The 5,092-nt window shown below is 36.2% G+C and overlaps 1 non-coding gene across 1 annotated transcript; it reads left to right on the top strand.

The window, feature by feature from the left end:
• The first annotated feature begins 341 nt into the window (after positions 1–341).
• TRNAQ-CUG (transfer RNA glutamine (anticodon CUG)) lies at positions 342–413 on the top strand. Its single transcript has one exon. It is a non-coding gene; the product is annotated as a tRNA-Gln (tRNA).
• The last annotated feature ends 4,679 nt before the right edge of the window (positions 414–5,092 follow it).

Raw genomic sequence — 5,092 nt, 5'->3', positions numbered from 1 at the left:
GTTGATTTTTGAATCATTTTGAGTCGATATGACGATGCGGTACACTACATTTCTTAATCAATTTAAACTACTTACATTATTCAAATGAAAATAATTTACAATTTTAAAATAATTAATTGGAATTAATTTATTTAATTAATTGACTATATAAAAATATACTATAAAAATTGATACAATATAACAATAACAATATTTTAAATTTTTATTACTAATTATATTATATGTGCAATTACATTATTTAAGATATATCAATAGTATGAATAACGAAACAAAATATCAACTTTATGTACAGTATTACTGAAATATACTATCTTTATACTATTTTCATCACACCACGCAACGGTTCCATGGTGTAATGGTTAGCACTCTGGACTCTGAATCCAGCGATCCGAGTTCAAATCTCGGTGGAACCTTAATGTACTCTCTTTTTTCACTCATTGGTATGTTTTAACGCGATTATTTTGGCGTTTTTAGCGTTTAGCGTCTTTTCTTTGTTTATTGCTAAATTATTTCAGGTAGTTCCTAGTTATTTTAAGAAAATTTGTTGTTCATTCTGGTATCTTTTAGAATATTTAACAAACAAACTAACATTATGTTAAATGACCACTGCCACCCATAACATATGTAATCAAACCCAGATAAGATTTGATTCCTACCTGAGATTAGCCATAGATGTCTTGCTACGCCTAAGGACTGTGTTTGAACGACTCGGATAAGTATGTCAGCCTTTAAAGCAGAACACAACAATGCTTTACACCTATTAGGCAGATATAGATGTGGCGATGGTACCTCCGGAATCGAACCACAAACGGTTTCTACCTCCTTCTGAATTACATTTGTGATATTTTTTGAACTTGTTTATGTACAATAATTACCAAACGTACATGCAGTCGTACGCCCTGCCGGTAATACCCGATCGATCTTCATTACAGCATTAGAGACTAACTTCGATCATGAGTACAACTTCGCCTCGGAACACTAAGTTAGAATACTTCATATAGGTAAGAAGGAATACTTCATATAGGTATATATTATTTACCATTTAAAAAAGGTCATATCGTCCTGCAACACACGGACGAAAGATAAGATTTGTGATCACAATAAATTTATACATGAGAACAAAAAAGTGTGTGTGTGTCAGCTACGACGCACGATTGGAGTTTACTCATTATGAACGAATTATGATATATATCGAATAGAAAAAAAGAGTAAATGAACGCATCTGCTAAAATGATAAGAGAAACAAACATATATCTGTAATTATTTTTGTGGCAGAACTTCGTAATACGCAGGCGCGCAACACACATGTACAAACATACGCACACATTCAACTCTCAGACTGGAGGTAGTGAACTATACAGTGAGACTACGAAGTATCGCGCAAAGAGGAGACCCCGAGAATGAGATACGCTGTGTAATGTATTCCATCTCATTCTTTTACACGTTCAATCCTACAGATACGTATATATGTTTGTCTCTTTCTACGTTACGCCTCAACTTTTCGTGTTACACTTGATTTTACTCCTCATAAAATTTCCGTACCGGGCCTTATAACTCAAATCGTTTCTTAAGGAGTAAACTCCAAAAATATTATTAATTTAAGATTAAAACTACTTCGCAACAATTCGCTACAAATATAAAAAAATATATTAACCTCAAGCCTACATTCATACTTTTTATATTCTGTTTAAAAATATACCTAAAACGAACTTAAAACTTGATGAAAAATCAAAAAGGATAACTAAATTAAGCAAAGCAAAATTGCTTTTGAAATACTAATTCCGTAGACATCATGAAAATGGCCAAGAGCGTATTAGACCGCGCACTATCAAAGGCTCCGTACACTAAAGGTTGAAGGTGGTAGAACCCTTTGTGGTTCGACTCCGGCGGCACCACCGCCACACCTATTTCTACCTAATAACATTAGTGTTAGGCGTGTGGTAAAGGAGACAGACTTTTCCGAGGCGTTCCAGCTTAGTCCTCAGGGGTAGCGGTGCATCTGTGGCCGACCTCAGGTATATCTAATCCTATCTGGGGTTGATTACAGATGTCCATGGGCGGCAGCCACTTACCATCAGGTGGACTGCATGCTCGTCTGCTACTCTTATATTATAAAAAAAACTAAAGTTTAAGCTTCATAGTAATTTTTAAAAATAATTTACAAGTTTCTGCAGTCACCATAAACGCAACACATGCATATTTTAATCAAACCAGCTGGGTGGTAGAAATAGTATAGTTTTATTATTAGCTATTCCTAATGTAAAGTAGTCCTTATGAACGGGTGAGGTTGCCGCCTGACTTACATAATATATGAGGCGACCATCTTCATCCTTACCTGATTGGTTACAGGTAAAACCCCTGTTCTACTCGTATATAGATTTGATTATGAATATACATGGGTGAAAATGGCCACATACCACCACTGTCTGGTAGACTGTGTTAGCTAGGTACTTCACACTTATAAATAAAAAAAATACTTCAAATGTTTTATTACAAGAGCCGTTACAAAGTAAAATGGTATCATCACATTCATAGACATACAGACAGAAAGAACAAAATAATTGTTCCGTTATTTGCCATTCGACTACGATACCCTAAAAAGGACGCGGTTAAGCATTGACCACCATAGCCGACACTAATAGCTTTTCATTCAGCTGTCAGACACAGGAGAATAACAAACTTTATACAAAGCGTTTTGCTCGCTCGATCTTTTAAAAATCAGTGAAGTAACGACTCAAGTTTATTAAGTATTTAATGATGGTTTTATTCTGGAGGCACCACGGCCACACCCTATACCTGCCAAACAGCAGGGTTACGCTTTGGACGAAAGAGGTCTCAGTTGGAACGTCCTGGAGGCGTCTCTCATTTGCCCCAGCCTTCAAACCGGAACATAACAGCGCTGAACGCTATCGTCGTGATGGAATATGATTTAAATTTAAACCTCCGACAATTATTGGAAGGCCCCTATCCCGCAGTGAGACTTAAATTAATCGTATTGTGGTATCAATAAGGGCCCGAGCAGATACGTTACTTTTAGCATCGGCGATTCGTATTTGGCGATAGCATCGATGGCGATATTTTGGCGACTCGCTAAGTACGGTCGCGGTATAAAAATACGCGTTTTAGTGACTGCATGCTATGCATTCTTCATTCACCAGTAACTGTTACCGATCGAGTTCGGAGAAACGCAATTTTTAGGCTTAGAATGCACGGAGCGTTTTTCTCCCAGGGGGACGCGGAATACCTTTTGTTTTAAAATAACAAATATCAAAACTTACACTTTCATATTCTGCGCGTTCGCGTACTTCAAAACAAAAACCCGCTGTCGAGGCCGAAGACAGCCCCTTTATGAGTTCACGCAGATCGCTGCGACAAACGATTTTGCGTCAGCAATGTATGGACTGTAAAAAAATAGGCCTGAAATAAAAAGAAAATATAAACTAATACGGTACGTTCGATCGCTGTATCTTGGTTCCGAAATTCAGATTAATCGTCGATCGGTTATGCTAAAAGTAGCAAATCTGATAGGACCCTAAGGCTTAAAATGTTTGTAGAGAAGCTGAATGTATCATAAAAGGAAAAACGAATCGTGGCTTTGGGCACTAATAGCCATAACGCTGTAAGCCGCTCGGGAATAAGGAACTTACAGATTCCGCTTCGATCGTTAAATCATTGAAATATCTACTAGACATTTTTTATATTAGAAGGAGCAGTAATGTCCTCATCACAGATGAGAGGTTTAGACACTATGTGGCTGCAATCCGTTCATATCAAATCAAATCAAATCAAATCATTTTTTTTTATTCAAAATAGGTTCTTTACAGAACATTTTTTGAATGTCAATACAACTACCACCACTTCACAAGGTGTTTCGTTATGGAGAAGAAGCGGCGAAAGAAACTCCATAACACACATCTTTTAAAAAAAAAATGTTTTGACAATGTCAACTTAACTTAATGGTACATGTGGAGCTGGAGCTAATTCAGACCACACCGTTTTGTCAGTCAAATAATCACTTACTTTATAGTACGCTTTTTTACATAGCGTTAATTTAATGACATGTTTGAACTTTTTTTCTGTGAGATTCAAAATGTGGTGGGGTATTTTATTGTAGTAGCGAATACAGTTGTCCATGAAAGATCTAGCCACCTTACATAATCTATGTTTAGGAATTGCTAATTTATTTCGATTTCTGCTATTAATGTTATGGTGGTTACATTTTTTTTCAAACATATCAGTGTGTTTTCTTACATACATAATATTTTCATAAATGTATTGACTATGCACCGTCAATATATTAATAGTGGGAAACAGTTCTCTTAGGGACTCACCACGCCGCAGACTATATATTGACCTTATTGCTCTTTTTTGAATAGTAAATATAGAGTCTATGCCAGCAGCACTACCCCACAGTAGAATGCCATAATGCTGTAAAAAGTAACTTAAATAGACAAATCTGGCAGTGGGGATGTCTGTTAACTGTCTAATTCTTCCGACTGCAAAAGCTGCAATACTAAGTCTGCTGGACAAAGCAGAGATGTGAGGACCCCACTGGAGTTTAGAATCAATGGTTATCCCCAAGAAAACAGTTTCATTGACGAATTGCAAAGTCTCACCATTTAGAGCGACATTCATCCCCGTATTCCTTACATTTGGTAGCATAAATTTAATACATTTAGTTTTATTACAATTCAAGAGTAGGTTGTTTGCATCAAACCAGTTCTGGATCAAGCAAAGAGTTTCATTAATATCGTTCGTATCCTGTGTCATCCAGGAAGTGTTATCAGCAAACAAAACAACGTCAGATAAATCCTTTACTACATTTGGCAAATCATTGATATAAACTAAAAATAGAAACGGACCTAGGATGGAGCCCTGAGGTACACCTATTTTAATATTAGAACCTGCTGATAATGCTCCATTTACTTGCACTCGTTGGACTCTATCGTTTAAATAAGAATTTATCAACTTTAGAGAATTTCCCTGAATACCATAATATTGTAATTTTAACAATAAGGTTTTATGATCAACACAATCAAAAGCTTTAGACAAGTCACAAAAAATACCTATAGCATCATGTGCTTGTTCCCAA

The sequence above is a fragment of the Epargyreus clarus genome, unplaced genomic scaffold, assembly GCF_041222505.1.
Source record: "Epargyreus clarus isolate Ecla_fem2 unplaced genomic scaffold, WU_Ecla_fem_2.2 ptg000023l, whole genome shotgun sequence".
NCBI classification, from domain to species: domain Eukaryota; kingdom Metazoa; phylum Arthropoda; class Insecta; order Lepidoptera; family Hesperiidae; genus Epargyreus; species Epargyreus clarus.
Note: the sequence above shows the minus strand (reverse complement) of the source record. Positions and strands in the feature narration are given on the sequence as shown.